The sequence below is a fragment of the Dendropsophus ebraccatus genome, chromosome 11 (genome assembly GCF_027789765.1).
Source record: "Dendropsophus ebraccatus isolate aDenEbr1 chromosome 11, aDenEbr1.pat, whole genome shotgun sequence".
Taxonomy (NCBI): Eukaryota; Metazoa; Chordata; class Amphibia; order Anura; family Hylidae; genus Dendropsophus; species Dendropsophus ebraccatus.
Window position 1 is genome coordinate 63,977,918 of NC_091464.1, and position 18,321 is coordinate 63,996,238.

An 18,321-nucleotide genomic window follows, 5' to 3' on the forward strand; every position below is an offset into this window, starting at 1 on the left:
CATATACTCTTATATAGAATGTGCACTGCACCAATGAGACTAAGAATAACAACTGGAACTGCCCTTTAAGCTTAGCTGTGACCCAGTAGCATGGTAAATGTGATATTCACTCTTGTCTACCTGGGTTACACTCGTGGTAGATGGTTGACGCTTATTAGACAGGAACTGAATTATAACTATAAAATGTGCATATATTAGTAACATCTGGATAACATCAATCATCGCTAGAAAAACGGATAGACATATCCATCTGCTTTAAAGTTTAGGACAAGTAAAACTTTAGGATGATGATAAAGAAAACGGATAAGGAAAAAAAGTCGTTACCTACTGAAGAACCTCAGGGAGTAAGCATAGCCCTCCAGCAAACCAAGTCATATATCTATGGGGATCTGAATCCACTGCTTCTTTTATAGCTGAATGATAAAATTCTGGCTTCCTGCAGTCACCACTAGGGGAGCTCTCTGCAGACATAGCTGATAAGCTCCTTAATGTTGCATTAGCAAGATATTAGCATTGTATCAGCCAGCTCTGTGTAAGGAGAAATGGGATTCAGAACAATGTAAGGCTAGGTTTACAATATGTAAAAAAATGTCCATCTTTCATAACAACGGCCATCTTTGTGCAAATAACATCTGTTATTTCACAAATAACAGACGTTATTTGCACAACATCCATCTTTTTTACATGGTGTGAACATAGCCTATTAACAATTACTGCAATATACTGTATAGTTCTGGTGGTGGGCCTTATTTTAAATGGGAAGGGGGGAAAACGCTGCTTTTAGACCCTTCTGGCAACTGCTTATCTCCAAAGGATCGGCAATGTTAAGATTTGGCCAACATCAGCTATCTGAATACAGCCAAGAGGTCCCATATACATTAGACCTCTTCTGATCCCACTGTGATTAGTGAAATTTGGTAACATTTATCTAATGTGCGTGTCTGGCTTTACAGTGGTCAAACAAGAGTACGGGGCGCAGAGCAATGATTTCATCAGAGTCTGTGAAAAATTTGGGATTGAATTCCTGTGATAGCTATGGTGGCACCAGCTTAGCTCCATTGCCTAAAGGAAGTTTCATATAGTCTGTAGCCCACCTTAAATCTCTTCAGGCTACTGCACATTCCCCCTCTGCAGCTCTGCTTGTTCAGCTTTGCTGCCCGTCATAAGGATGTCAATGCATGAAGTGGTATCCCTTACAACAAACACAGATTTTAAGATATCTGACAATCTGACTGTAAGCATCCCACCATAGCCACTTATGTGATGTTCTTATGCAATGTATGATACATTTTTTGCTTTGATTCCAGAGTAATTTAGCATTATAGCATGTGGAAGCATCAGCAAGGAACTAGATTTATGTCGGTTAAAGTTGCAATTTTTTTTTGGACCAACTGTCCATCTTGTTTATATGGGTGACTCCTGACTCCTAGACAGGTGATGTTGGGTAGACAAGGATCAGGCATTGAATTTCAGCTGCCTGATAGAGTGGTTCCTCAACATACAATATTTATTGGTTCCAGGGCGACCATTGTATGTTGAAACAATTGTATGTTGAGACCAAAATTCTATGGAGACCTGGCCCAGATAAAAGCAGCACAGGACATGTAGTATCACACTATACACAGAGAATCACTACTAGACAGCCAACCAGTGCAGGCACTTCACTAATACGTAGGTTTTACCCAGTTTCATTGGTTGATCATCTAGTTACATGTGCCGCAGATCCTGACTGTCTATAGCATTGTATGTTGAGTCTGATCTCAAGTTACGATGGTGCAGAAAGGACCATTGTATGTTGAAAATATTGTATCTGGAGGCCATTTTAAGTTGATGGATCACTGTACTTTGGTTCAAAATGGAAAAAAAGCTGCTGCCATAGGAATCTTTCAATGGCTTCCTCTTCTTTCTCCTCTCTGGCGGCAAATTATCTCACCACCATCCAACATCTGTCATCAGGAGAGAGTAGGGAGACTCCATACAAACATGGCCGGCCTTAGGGTAGATGGTGCCCTGTGTGGAATTTGTTTTTGGCGCCCCCCCCCCCCCCAATACACCACTCAACGACACAGCACAAATAAGAATAAACAGGATATGAGGCCAGAATGTAGTACTGCACTACTAATCATTTTTACTGCCCGCATAAACCCCTTTAAGGGCACACTCTAAGTATCCCCACACAGTATATTACTACCATACAGTGATTACATATGGCCTCCATAGTGCAACTGAACAAAACAAAACAGAAAGACATTACCAATGGTACCACTACATAATACCGTTACACCATGACCACTCTCACTACAGACCCTATAAAAGAGTGCAGGTACATCCAGTGACTCACAGGGGGCATTTTCTCTGCTCAGAGTCTGTCACTTTTTCTTTTTCTCTCCATTCTGCCTGGGCCACCTTGCAGTCCTCTCCTGGCCATGAAACCTCTCTCCAGAATCTTCCAGGAAAACATTTTAGGCTACTTGCTCCAGCACATATAATAGTTAGATCCCCCTGTGCCCCTATATAGTAGACTGGCCCCTCTGTGAAGCCCTTATATAGTAGGTGGCCCCCCTCTATACAGTTTTCATATAGTAGGTGACCCCCTTTCTGTGCCATCTTCTATAGTAATTCCCCCCGCCCTATAGTTAGTGCCCCCTTTGTGTAGTCCCCTATCGTAAAGGCCCCATGGGCTCTTCTCATAGTAATGCCCCCCCCCCGTGTGCTCCCCTTATAGTAATGACTCCTCCGTGTGCTCCCCTTATAGTTAATGCCCCCTCCCCATGTGCTCTCCCCATAGATATGCCCCCCCCCCATAGAAGCTTTGGGTATTGGAGGTGAGTCTGACAATCTTGGGTAATGCATTCCATAGAACTGGGGCAGCTCGGGTAAAATCCTGAAGACGGGAGTGAGAGGTGCGGATTAAGGTAGATGTTAGTCTTAAGTGATTAGAGGAGCGTAAGGCACGGGTAGGGTGGTAGACAGAGATGAGGGAGAAGATGTATGGAGGTGCCAATGTCCCATTGGGTGCGTTTTGTATAGGGCTTCCGTTTATCGCCATCATGATCGGTGGGGATCCTGGCGGTCGGACCTCCACTAATAGGCAATAACTTTTGAAGACTGGAAGAAAATCGTAAAAAGCTAAATTGCGCAAATCAATAATCAAACCATTTTTGCAAATCCATCGTACCCCAACGCCACCAGACAAGGAAAGAAATGAGACTATGTAAAACCAGCTCCACAGACCTTCACAAGACACGTATTCAACCTAGAAGGGGGCGCTTTGCATATCTCCCCAAGCTGTGAAATTCTTATTCTTCATCTTTACAAAGTGATGGACACTGAAATTTCAGAAGTGACACAATGAAATCTGTTTATGAGGCAACAATGAAAGCCCTGTGTGCCTGTGGATGGGCAAAGTGTCTCAGCCATCTGGCCTATAGCATCACAGTGCAACATTGTGCCGGCTAAGAAAATGATTATATCCATAGTACAAACCAATGCGACCTCCACATAAAGACTTCCTCTAAGGCTATGATATCATGCCACAGAGAGGACACCGGCACAATTGAATCTGCTCGCTGAGAGCACTAGTGACATAGGACTATTAAAGGAGGTTTCATAGGAGGGTTTTTGTCTTATTGAGCGAACCACCCAAAATGTGACTGCAGCCCCTGAACCATCTTTTCATTTACTCTTAAGGCAACAGTGGGGGTCTGTGCGAGTGTTGGCATGGCTCTGTAGCTCCTTCTTGGGCCCAGGAAGTCTACGGCTATTTGCACCTGCGTAGCGTCCCTTTTAAACAAAGTTTATACTGATGGGGGCAGAACCACCTGCACCGCTGCTATGTTCTTCCACCCCCGATATGTCAGAGACAAGAGGGTCTTTCTCTTCTTTGCCAGTCCCAATGAGCAAATCTGCTTCAGTATTGCAAATAGTTTCTTAGCCTGACGAGTAACTCGTGACACTGAGGGCTGGGGCTTGTAAAGAGGAGAAAAGGCTATTGCCTGGCTGACTGAGACCCTGCTAGCCCAGGCTGGGACACAATGAGCCTATAGCAGAAACTGTGGAGGAAGACCCCGACTAACAACCGGTTGTATGTGCAGAAACTAGAAGACATCACTTTTTATTTTTTAGTTTATGCTTGTTGGGGTCATTTACATCATTCATCTTACTACTGCCCAAAAGGGTAAAATACACTGGCACCTGCTGAGACATATCTATTAGTTCCATTTGCTTTATCTGACTAGACCCAAACCAGAACTAACACTGAAGAGACATAGTCATCAGTGGTAGATAAATCGATAGATAGGAAATAGATAGATAGATAGATAGATAGATAGATAGATAGATAGATAATAGATAGATAGGAGATAGATATATAGATAGATAGATAGATAGATAGGAGATAGATAGATAGATAGATAGATAGATAGATAGATAGATAGATAGATAGAGAGATAGAGAGAGAGATAGATAGATAGAGAGATAGATAGATAGATAGATAGATAGATAGATAGATAGATAGATAGATAGGAGATAGATAGATAGATAGATAGATAGATAGATAGATAGATAGATAGAAGATAGATAGATAGATAGATAGATAGATAGGAGATAGATAATGTGATAAACAGATAAATAGATATAAGCACAAAAAGGACTGCAGCACCTCAAGAATGTGGATTTATTGTCACATCCGCGGCCGCGGCACATACCTCCCGCCACGCCGCTGCTGCCCCTTCTCCTGCTCTGTGCTGGGGCTCCTCCTCCTCCAGCTCCCTGTCAGCCCGACGGGCGCGTCGCTGTCTCCTAGGGAGCGTGTGCGCGGGCTCTGCTATAACTTAAAGGGTCAGTGTGCCTTTAATTGACTGCTGCTTTGCTCTGAGACTCCCCTATAAATTGCAGCCCTGCCCCACCACAGGTATTGGAGCCTTTGCATGCTTCCTAGTGTGTTTTGTCCCAGCCGCCCGTTGCTCCTGCCTGTTGTTCCTGTCCGTTGTTCCTGCCCGTTGCTCCTGCCACTTGCGGTTCCTGCTCGTGACTGTGTCCGTGTGTGCCACTGCCTGCCTGTTGCCCCTCTATTCCTGCTACACCTCGTCCCCCGTCACTAGCAAGCCAATCCAGGGGTAGTGACCTAGGGGTTGCCTGCCGCAGCAAGTCCATCCTGCCTGGTGAAGACCAGCGGCCCCTTAGGGCAGTGATTTTCAACCTTTTTTGAGCCGCGGCACACTTTTTATACTTAAAAAATCCCGGGGCACACCACCAACCAAAATGGCACAAAATAACACTAAAACAGTACATATTATACATATAGTTAATAATATAGATTCTAAATGTATTTATACTCACTCAGTGTGAAACCTGGGCCTGTTTTCTTCTCCCCCCTGTGCTTCACTCCCGTGCTTCTCTCCACCATACTTCTCACCTGTGCTTCTCTCCACCATACTTCTCCCCCCCTACTTCTCTCCTGTGCTTCTCTCCACCATACTTCTCCCCCCTGCTTCTCTCCTGTCCTTCTCTCCACCATACTTCTCCCCCCTGCTTCTCTCCTGTGCTTCTCTCTACCATACTTCTCCCCCCTGCTTCTCTCCTGTGCTTCTCTCCCCATGCTTCTCTCCTGTGCTTCTCTCCCCATGCTTCTCTTCTGTGCTTCTCTCCACCATACTTCTCCCCCCTGCTTCTTTCCCGTGCTTCTCTCCCCCATGCTTCTCTCCTGTGCTTCTCTCCCCCCATGCTTCTCTCAACCATACTTCTCCCCCCTGCTTCTCTCCTGTGCTTCTCTCCTGTGCTTCTCTCCACCATACTCCTCCCCCCTGCTTCTCTCTCCTATGCTTCTCTCCTGTGCTTCTCTCCACCATACTTCTCCCCCCTGCTTCTCTCCTGTGCTTCTCTCCTGTGCTTCTCTCCACCATACTTCTCCCCCCTGCTTCTCTCCTGTGCTTCTCTCCCCCATGCTTCTCTCCACCATACTTCTAGCCCCTGCTTCTCTCCCCCATACTTCTCCCCCCTGCTTCTCTCCTGTGCTTCTCTCCCCCATGCTTCTCTCCTGTGCTTCTCTCCACCATACTTCTCCCCCCTGCTTCTTTCCCCCATGCTTCTCTCCCCCATACGTCTCCCCCTGCATCTCTCCTGTGCTTCTCTCCCCCATGCTTCTCTCCTGTGTTTCTCTCCACCATACTTCTCCCCCCTGCTTCTCTCCTGTGCTTCTCTCCACCATACTTCTCCCCCCTGCTTCTCTCCTGTACTTCTCTCCACCATACTTCTCCCCCCTGCTTTTCTCCTGTGCTTCTCTCCCCCATGCTTCTCTCCACCATACTTCTCCCCCCTGCTTCTCTCCACCATACTTCTCCCCCCTGCTTCTCTCCTGTGCCTTTCTCCCCCATGCTTCTCTCCTGTGCTTCTCTCCACCATACTTCTCCCCCCTGCTTCTCTCCTGTGCTTCTCTCCCCCATGCTTCTCTCCACCATACTTCTCCCCCCTGCTTCTCTCCTGTAATTCTCTCCACCATACTTCTCCCCCCTGCTTCTCTCCTGTGCTTCTCTCCCCCATGCTTCTCTCCTGTGCTTCTCTCCACCATACTTATAATCTGCCAATGATCGCTGCGCATTGTCGGGGAACAAAACACAGGGGCACCATAGTTTGGGGAACTTTCCCCCCGCCACACCCGACCATGCGTCGCGGCGCACACTGGTTGAAAATCACTGCCTTAGGGTACTATTACAAGGAACGATAATCAGCCGAATCGGCCCGATTCGGCCGATTATCGTTCCATGTAATAAATACAACGATCAGCCGATGACAACGATCATTGGCTGATCGTTGATAAAGGTTCTGACCTATTTTTGTCGGGCGCCGACCGCGTACCGCTACGTGTAATAGCAGTGCGTGGGCGGCGACTAACGATATACATTACCCATCCACGTTCCAGGGCTGCTCCTGCGGTCTTTTTCTCCCCGGGTCCCGCGCGCTGTAATGTCAGAGTGGCCTGTCAGCTGACAGGCCACTCAGCCAATCACATGCCGCGGCGGTCCCGGCCTCTGATTGGCTAAGTAGCCTGTCAGCTAACAGGCCACTCTGACGTTACAGCGCGCGGGACCCGGGGAGAAGAAGACCGCAGGAGCAGCCCTGGAACGTGGATAGGTAATGTATATAGTTATGCAAGGGCTGCAAGGACATCGGTAACGATGTCCTTGCAGCCCTTGTTTAATGATTATCAGGCTGTGTAATAGGCCCAGTAAACGAGTGATGATCTAGCAGATCGCTGCTGGTTTACAGGTATTATCGGGCCCTGCTTGGCCCGTGTAATACCACCCTTAGACTCTGCTGCCTGGTGCGGTTTACTCCATCGCTGGTGACGGTCCAGTGGATCCACTACTCCAGTCATTACATTTATTTACCCATGTAAGTGCAACATTTTAGCGTAATCCATATGAGCTTTTTCAAGCTGCTTAAAAAAGCTCTTATCGATTGAGGTTGAAACATTGCACTCACTTGGGTAAATAAATCCACTTTATTTTTTGGCATTTTTGGGGTGCTGCAGTACTTTTTGTGCTTATATATAGCTACACCTTGGACTTTTTTTTTTTTTGCAGATCGATAGAAGAGGGAGAGAGAGAGATAGATAGATAGATAGATAGATAGATAGATAGATAGATAGATAGGAGATAGATAGATAGATAGATAGATAGATAGATAGATAGGAGATAGATAGATAGATAGGAGATAGATAGATAGATAGATAGATAGATAGATAGATAGATAGATAGATAGATAGGAGATAGATAGATAGATAGATAGATAGATAGATAGATAGATAGATAGATATTAAATAGGTACTCAGACAAAAACAATATTTTTTTCAAATTAACTGGTTTTCAGTTATATAGATTTGTAATTTACTTCTATTTAAAGAAAAACTCAAGTCATAGTTAATAGTTTCATAGTTAATACGGTTGAAAAAAGACACATGTCCATCAAGTTCAACCAAGGAGGGGATGGATACAGGGAAGGGGGAGGGGTGATAGGTTCTATACATATGCATCTATATTATTTTGGTCTAAGAACTTGTCTAGCCCTGTTTTGAAGCCCTCTACTGTTTTTGCTGTGACCAGATCCTGTGGTAGACTGTTCCACAGATTCACAGTTCTCATGGTAAAGAAGGCTTGTCGCCTCCGGAGTTTGAACCTTTTTTTCTCCAGGCGGAGGCAGTGCCCCCTTGTCCTTTGAGGGGGTTTAACCTGGAACATCTTTTCCCCATATTTCTTATAGGGGCCATTTATATATTTAAATAAGTTAATCATATCTCCCCTTAAACGTCTCTTCTCCAGACTAAACAAATGTAATTCTTTTAATCTCTCCTCATAACTAAGATGCTCTATTCCCCTTATTAGTTTAGTTGCCCGTCTTTGTACCCTCTCCAGCTCTAGAACATCCTTTTTATGAATCGGGTTCCAGAACTGGACAGTATACTCCAGATGAGGCCGCACCAAAGCTTTATAAAGCGGTAATATTATATCCCTGTCCCGAGAGTCCATGCCTGTTTTAATGCATGACAATATCCTGCTGGCCTTAGAAGCAGCTGACTGACATTGTGTGCTGTTCTGTAGTCTATTATCTACAAGTACACCCAGATCCTTCTCCATCAGTGACTCTCTCAGAGTAACTCCCCCTAGGACATATGATGCATGCGGGTTATTAGTACCCAGGTGCTTCTCATACTTATCAGCTGCTGTATGTCTTGCAGGAAGTAGTGTATACTTTCCAGTATGACACAGTGCTCTCTGCAGCCACCTCTGTCCATATCAGGAACTGTCCAGAGCAGGAGGTGTTTTCTATGGGGATTTTCTACTGCTCAACACAGTTCCTGACATGGACAGAGGTGGCAGCAGAGCGCACTGTGTCAGACTGAAAAGTATTCACTACTTCCTGCAGGGCATAAATCAGTTGATAAGTACTGAAAGACTTTAGAAATAAATTACAAATCAATATAAGTTTCTGAAAATCAGTTCATGTGAAGAAATGTTCTTTTTGCCAGGGTACCCTTTTAAGATAGATAGATAGATAGATAGGAGATAGATAGATGATAAATAAATAGATAGATAGATAGATAGATAGATAGATAGATAGGTAGATAGATAGATAGATAGAAAGATAGATGATAAAGAAAGAGAAATATATACATATGACATTGAGAGAGAGAGAGAGAGAGAGAGAGAGAGAAAGAGATCAAGTTTATGTGAAAGAAGATGGATGAAGGAAGGAAATAAACAGGTAGATGGATCTTGAATATAGGGCAGACCTGTTGCATATGGACAAGTAATGTTCTATAGAACTTCCCCCATCACATTGTGCCGGATTACAGAATATTCTCGGTTTACTATATTCTGGGTTTGTTGGATAAAACCTTGTCGGATAAGCAGAATGTATAGATTTCTGACATTGTAATTACAAGTGACATAGAGACACAGGGAGGACACAGATGGGGTGAAGCTCGGTTCACAGAGTCAGCTCAGAGGTCAAGAACTGTGGCTGTGAATGGAGGACACTGGGCCGGTGTCATCTGTTGTGACCTTGTCAAGCCGCTTTATCTCCCAGGTAGAAAACATTCATCAGTGCTGAAGACTTGAAAACTAGTGTGAACAAAAGTAAAAAAAAAAAAATAATTCTTTTGGGGTAGGAGGGGGTCATCTCAATTTTTGCACGGAACACAGGAAAAGTCACACATTACCCATTGCTCACAAAACTTTCACCAAGTTCCCCGTATATTGGATGCCGCCCTGATGGGTCTTCTTTCTACTACTACTCTGGTTAATTGTCCAGAAATATCATTAAGTCAAGAAATGTTTTCCAGCAAATTAACTCTGACTCCCAATGTCTAATGAGCGGCGGAGGCTGCGGCTTTAGTTTACAGGATGCCTGGTGCCATGTGTCTACATCAATCCCAACGGCCGCCAAGCGGAGGCAGAGACACAAGCCTGAAAAGGAGGAGAGGGGTCGTAGACGAGCGGTCGTTACAACGCGGAGATAATCCTCCAAGTTATTCGTTACCTAAAGTAATCCTGCACTAAAACAATTGGACAGCATAGTAATCCATGCAACCGGACAGAGGAGGTGGGGGGGGGTAGAGGGGGGTACATGGAGTGCTCCAAATTTATTATGAGTTAGAAACTTTTTTTAATGTGTTAAACAGAGGGCTACAGCGTCCTGATAGAACTGGTGCAAATTATGTCAGCTGGGAGAGTGATGGGGTTTATGACATTTATTGATAAAGTTATCAGTGGTCATCCATTACAGTGACATAGATAGATGGAAAGATAGACAGACTGACAGATAGATAGACAGACAGACAGACAGATAGATAGATAGATAAATAAATAGACAGACAGACAGACAGACAGACAGATAGATAGATAGACAGATAGATAGATAGATATTAGATAGATAGATAGACTGAAAGATAGATACATATTAGATAGACAGACAGACAGACAGATAGATAGATAGACAGATAGATAGATAGATAGAAAGATAGATAGATATAATAGATATATAGATACATACAGTAGATAGATAGATAATAGATATATGGATGGCTAGATCGATAGATCGATAGATAGATAGATAGATAGATAGATAGGAGATAGATAGATAGATAGATAGATAGATAGATAGATAGATAGATAGACTGAAAGATAGATAGATATTAGATAGACAGACAGACAGATAGATAGATATAATAGATATATAGATACATACAGTAGATAGATAATAGATATATGGATGGATGGATAGATAGATAGATAGATAGATAGATAGATAGATAGATAGATAGATAGATAGATAGATAATAAGAACCTGGCTTCATGCACAGTCACTATGTATTACATCACAGACTATATTGGTACCTGGAGATGTTTCCTGGTAATAATTTCACACGTCTCTGTGTCCATGTTGTAATGCTCCCTTGTACCTCTTCCCCCGGAGATCCCCAGCCGCATTGAAGCAATAAGGTGTAAGAGAAAATATAATGCAATTTGTATTAATTTCCTGCTATAGTTGCATCACCACCCAAGGCCTTCAGTGCCCTCAGTCCCCCAGGACTGTGCCCAGCTATACACGGCTCAGTTAGGCCTCGGCCTGCTCATAGGAGCCACATTTCTGTTCAGGATACATGTATAAAAACATTGCACATTTTTTGACACTCTCAACACCTTATCCCCTAACACTTGGAAGTGGTGTGGTTAATGTTGTGGTGGGTGTCAGTCCTCCACAAAAGATGGCTGGCAGCTGCCACCTAGGACAACTTGCTGTATAAATAGTCAAACTTGACTTCAATTGGAGCAGAATAAATACTGTATACAGGGAGCGCCCCCTTATGGTGGCTGCAGGCAGCAAGAATTCTATCATCTTATTTTTGTGACTGTGTGAAGGGAGACTGGGAGCTCTATATCTCTTTATCATAGAAAAATATACCTTTCATTGGATAGGTTCAAACCTAGTGGCAGCAAGAGGAAACTTTTTGTTAGAGAGAGCAGCCTACTGATATTGATATGTTTATATAGGGGTATGCATGGTTTATGTGGGGTTCTTTGCTGACTTGTTTAAAGGGGCACTCTTCTACTAAAACTATTTATAAGCAAAGTGTTATGGAAATGCTTTTTGTATGAAAACTCCACTGCCACTGCTCTGGGGGCTACTTATAAAATGACATGGCTGGAATTTGAGGGGGCACTCTTCTGACACTATATGAGAGGTCACCCATCTGGCACGCTACATTAGGGGGAACTCTTCTGGCACCGTAAATGAGGTGGCACTTCTCTGGCACTGTATATGAGGGGGCACTCTTCTGGCACTGTATATGAGGGGGCACTCTTCTGGCACTGTATATGAGGGGGCACTCTTCTGGCACTGTATATGAGGGACCACTCTTCTGGCACTGTATATGAGGGGGCACTCTTCTGGCACTGTATATGAGGGGGCATTCTTCTGGCACTGTATATGAGGGGGCACTCTTCTGGCACTGTATATGAGGGGGCATTCTTCTGGCACCGTAAATGAGGTGGCACTCTTCTGGCACTGTATTTGAGGGGGCACTCTTCTGGCACCGTAAATGAGGTGGCACTCTTCTGGCACTGTATATGAGGGGGCACTCTTCTGGCACTGTATATGAGGAGGTACTCTTCTGGCACTATATATGAGGGGGCACTCTTTTGGCACCATAAATGAGGTGGCACTTCTCTGGCATTGTATATGAGGGGGCACTCTTTTGGCACCATAAATGAGGTGGCACTTCTCTGGCATTGTATATGAGGAGGCACTCTTCTGGCACTGTATATGAGGGAGCACTCTTCTGGCACTGTATATGAGGGGGCACTCTTTTTGCATTATAATGTATATGAGGGGGCACTCTTCTGGCACTGTAAATAAGGTGGCACTTCTCTGGCACTGTATATAAGGGGGCACTCTTCTGGCACTGTATATGAGGGGGCACTCTTCTGGCACTGTATATGAGGGGGCACTCTTCTGGCACTGTATATGAGGGGGCACTTTGTCTTTCTGTCATGGAGGCATTACGAGCGTTTGGGCAAAGTTAACACCGAAAGGAAAATCCATTAAGAGAGGCACAAGTAGATTTGTTCTATTTTTGCTGCAGCATAACAAGTCACTATGAGTCAGTACAGTAGCTATAGGTGGTGCGGAGGTAGGAGTCACATCTGTTTCTCAGTCCCTCCGGGAACCAAAAAGTCCCTCTGCCACATAAAAAGACACCAGTGTTATAAATAGCGCATGGGAGGTGGAGACCTGGATCCTCACGTTACATCTCTTATTCATTGCATCAATACATATATTAGTGATGGAAGTGTTCTGTCCTTATATAAATATTTAGACCCCCTATATAGCACCTGTTGAGCTCTCCCAGGTTCTGGCTCCGGTGCCATCTACCTCTCTCGGCCATAGAAGGTGCCCGGCCTCATTAGGCAGGATCCTGTACATGCCAGTTAATTGAGTTCCCTCTCACCACCTGCCACTCGGGCGTCTCATCTGCACACTAACTGCTCCTAATTGCCATCATACGGCCGGCTCACTGCAGCGACTGGAGAACAGATCCATAGCAGCGTGTGTGGTGCACGGCTCCCAATGTCCTAGGGAGCGGCAGCAAGGAGACATTTAGCTACAGTAACAATCCATCCTGGGACCAGATGTTTGGAGAGAAAAGGCACCTTGTGCTAATATTATGTGCTAATACCTTTGTGTTTGCCATAATGTCAGCTATTATTCCGATAACGCCCAGCAATGTTTGTCACCACAATTTAACCTAGTCTAAAACACAACCCTATGACAACGCATACTGGAAGCTATAATGATAAATAAAAAAAATTAAAAAATAGGATAATAAAAAAAATTATAATAATAATATATATATATATTTAAAATTTCGTCCTCACAAAATCCATCCGGAAATGAATCCACGGTACAGTCTGCATATCCACAGAATGCCAATGTTACTAGACAATGTTCTGTGGGTTTATTGCAGAATTTGTCCTTTTAAATCAATAATTCTCCATCCAGTTTCTCAAGGACGTATCCTGTCCTGATTTGTATGGAAGATTAAAGATTATAGAAATTTTTTTTTTAATCAACTGGTGTCAGAAAGTTAAACAGATTTGTAAATGAGCTCTATTTAAATATCTCAAGTCTTCCAGTACTTATTAGCTGCTGTATGTCCTGCAGGAAGTGGTGTATTCTTTCCAGTCTGACACAGTGCTCTTTGCTGCCACCTCTGTCCCTGACAGGAACTGTTCAAAACAGGAGAGGTTTTCTATGGGGATTTGCTACTGCTGTGGACACTTCCTGTCTTAGACAGAGGTGGCAGCAGAGAGCGCTGTGTCAGACTGGAAAGAATACACCACTTCCTGCAGGACACACAGTAGGTGATAAGAACTGGAAGACTTGAGATTTTGAAATAGAAGTAATTTACTAATCTGTATAACTTTCTGACACCAGTTGGTTTGAAATACATTTCTTTTCCAGAGTAAACCTTTAAGGGGATACTTGGGTCAAAAACATCCAGTGGATGGTGACAAATGGTCTCCAATTACTGCGACCATCAAAGATTGCTAGCAAGGGGAAGTTTGGTCTTAATCACGCCAACCCACCTCCATTTATATCTCTATTAGAGATGAGCGAACCGGGTTCGGGTTCAAGTCGATCCGAGCCCGAACCATCGGCATTTGATTAGCTGGGGCTGCTGAACTTGGATAAAGCTCTAAGGTTGTCTGGAAAACATGGATACAGCCAATGACTATATCCATGTTTTCCACATAGTCTTAGGGCTTTATCCAACTTCAGCAGCCACCGCTAATCAAATGCCAAAAATTCGGGTTCGGATCGACTCGAACCTGAACCCGGTTCACTCATCTCTAATCTCTATATCCCCTGCTCTCCAAGTCAACCTCTCATCACTTTCTCACCTCCCACCTTCACCAGAAAAAGCATTAGGGCCCTATTTTACAGCATGTTTATTGTGCAAAAAATTGTTATATTGTTCCTATTTAAGCAATACTCTTTCCGTGTGCAGAAAACAATCAAACGACAAACGCGAAATCGTTCATGCGCTGTTGATCGCATCTTTTGAGCTGACCATAAAATCATTGTTAATAGCTCCCTAATTGTTCGGTGTATGTACTAATCGTTTGTTTGTTTACTGGAATCAGAAGGATTATAGAGTACACCTGTGATGGCGAACCTATGATACACGTCAGCACTGACACTCGTAGCCATGTTTGCTGACACGCCGGCATGCGGCCGCATACTTTTCTGTCACAGCCCCGGCAGCGCCAAAATTACAGTAGGCCGCAGCCTGGCCTGACCCCACCATGTATTGCTCGCCCCATGTACTGCCAGTGACGTCACCCAGCACATGTCCATTGGATGCGGGCATCGCAGTGGCATCACACTCTAGCCCCGCCTTGCTTCTGCCTCGGGAGCCAAGCTCCCTTTTGTCATCTGTCACCACAGCCCGCTCAGCTCCTTCACCTCAAAGGCACATAGGCATCCTGATGACCTGGACCCCTGCATTGGTACTGTATTGTAACTCTGGGGAGCAGTGTGTGTGGGGAGGGATGGGGGTCAGGTGGGGTAGTGTGTGTGTGTGTGTGTTTAGGAGGGATAGTGTGTGTGGGGAAGGGTCAGGGACAATCTGTATAACATTATGACCACAATTCATTCTGAGAATAAAATTCCTTCTGGTACATGAAGTAACAATTATAAAGGTGGTATTCCCATCTGAGCTTGGTGTCCCGCATACATGTGATAGGAGGTAACAAGTCGATCACTGGGAGTCTGACCGCTGGGATCCCCCACTGATCCTGAGAACAGGGACACAATCGCCCAACAAATGTGCTCCATTCATTTTTTATAGAGCCACCAAATGCTTTTAAGAACTGAACTTGGAAGCATTTAGTGGCCCTGTAAAAAAAACAATGTCTTTCCCTCAGGAGAAGAGGTAATGTGCATACGTTTTCCCATGAAGCTTTGCCTGACAGTAATTCTTCATTTTCCACTGTACCTCACCAATGAGAAATAGCACTTCCACCAACTTTCTTCTCTCCCTAAAGTTTAGTTACCATTTTTTTGTATACCAAACATTGTTCCTCCACTTCTCAATCACACTTCTGCTCACACTTCTCCTGCTTGTAATGATGCCCAAAAAAGATGTTCTTCTACTAGCCTCCCTCATAATACAATGCTCCAGCAATGTATCCTGCTGGAGAAGGTCCCTTGTGGTCACACCATGATTACATCTTCCAAGGCATGTATACATCGAGATCCTGTGGAAATGAGATGCTAATGTAGCCAAACACGGACAAGTTTGGGCCCCGTAGGCTTTATAAACCCAAACATAACAAGGAATTACATTCAGGTCATTTTCAAGGCGTATACCCTACAGCAAGTGTGGGGAAACTTTGGGCCCTTCCAGCTGTTGTAAAACTACAATTCCCATCATGCCTGGATAGTGAAAGCTAAAGCTTTGGGTGTCCAGGCATGATGGAAATTGTAGTTCTTCAGCAGCAGGAGGACCAGGGAAGGTTCCCCATCCCTGCTGGACCATTGGAATTTCTGGACTATTGGAATTTCTAAACCTCATCTTGTAAAACCTTTAACGCAAAGAAAATTTTAAAAAAAAGTCTATCAATATTTCCAATGAATTACTTTTCAGTAAAAAAAAAATCCTTTTTTTAATGGTTGTGTTTGCAACAACATCTTTATTGAGAGGAGGTAAAAAACATCACACAAAAAAAAAACAAAAAAAGACACACTGTAACAAATAGTGACATGTCAAGAAAACAAGAAAACCCTTAATCCCTCTAATACAGTGTGAAAGTGGCGACGTGCGAACGGCAATGCACAACAAATGCTGTCATGTCGGACAATTTGCAACTAATTGCATGTTTCGCTCCAGCCAAAAACTCCAGACTGTACAGAGAGGAGTCTGATTTCCCCCTTTAAAAACAATTAATTATTTTTTTTTTAAATTGTGGCGTAATGTTGAAGGTTAAATTCATAGCTAGCGATTATTCTATAAGTGAGTAAAATGGGGCTAGTAAAGCGACCATACCAGTGTAATCCTTATAGGACGAGGTCTGGTGTACCCCTGCCCCCCCGGCCTGAAATCTGGCAGACTTCAGCTAGAGAGTGGCAGTTTGACACCGCACTGTCACAGTTGAAATGGGTTCGTGTGTGACCCAGTGCTTGGACGCTGACGCTCTTCACCCAATAACAGCTGAAATGGCATCTGCCACGTTTCGTAGGCCGGCCGCTTCATGCTGTGTGACCAGCTGCCTCTGTTTATGCAAAACCCAATGCAGCCTTCTGGGCAGACTGCGGCAAGCCAAACCCTAATATACCATCACTGGGTTTCATATGGCAACTTACACAAGACCTTGTATTTCAATATTTCACTGAATAATAATAAGTTCAGTGATTGGGAGGAAAGAAAATATGCAGATCTCCTCTGATCTCTGATGGTGGAAGCAGGCGCTCAGAGAGGTCTGAGGAACTTACAGAGTGTCATTGTGAGGGTACTTCTGGGCATGGTGGCTGCTCCTAGAAAGTTATAACAGTTGAAATAATTATAAGATAGCTAATGGCTGCATAGCATGGATATAGTTAGTTAGAAATAAAGACAGAAGCTAGCTAATAGATGGATAGAAAGACAAACAGACAGATAAATATATAGAGATCATACATCAAAAAAGATAGTAAATTTGATAAATATTAGAAGGAAGGAAATAGATAGATATACAGTAGATAGATAATAGATATTAGAGATAGATAGATAGATAGATAGATAGATAGATAGATAGATAGATAGATAGATAGATAATATAAAGTGATATCACAGTTAGTATATATACAGGTAAACTGTGGCAGATAGATAGATAGATAGATAGATAGATAGATAGATAGATAGATAGATAGATAGATAGACTGACAGACAGATATATAGATAGATAAATAGGGGGGAGAGAGAGAGATAGGAGATAGACAGATAGATAGACAGATAGATAGATAGATAGATAGATAGATAGATAGACTGACTGACGGATAGATAGATAGATAGATAGATAGATAGATAGATAGATAGAAGATATAAAGTGATATCACAGTTAGTATATATACAGGTAACCTGTGGCAGTAGGTCTTTGCCATGGCATTTCTAGTTAGACATACAGTATATAAAAATGTGGCTTATATGCAGAGAGAGAGAGACAGAGACATTGGTGTATGTGTATTATGAAATGCTTTACCATAGGGATCATTTTATGTATGGTATCCTATAAAGACTATAGCATGTAGTAAACTCCTATAGGCTATGTCATATAGCAGCTTGCATGTATGTGTATAAAAGCACACACTACCACATAAAGATCTATATTCATCCTCGCCCCATACATATGTACATGTATTGCAGGTTAGATGAATGTCCTGGTGCAGGGTGACGTGGGACTAGATACGGGGCGGCTATAGACCCTATGTCCTGATATAGTGGAGCAGGGTGACTATTTGCTGTATTAGATGTAGCTGATAGTTGGATCACTGGAGCAGATGGGCTCTTCTAGGCGGTATGCCTTAATTAACAAATGCCACAGCTCAGGGCCGTGAGTCACAGGCAGCATTGCTCTACAACCCAGGCTGGAAGGGGCTGCTGGAGACCGGCCAGCACACAGCCAAGCTGGCCAGCCCTGTACTCCTGGAGCACTGCAGGGGGCGATACAGGAGCGTCCTCCCCGCCACCTCTCCTGTCCTTGGCTGCTTCGTCACTGTCAC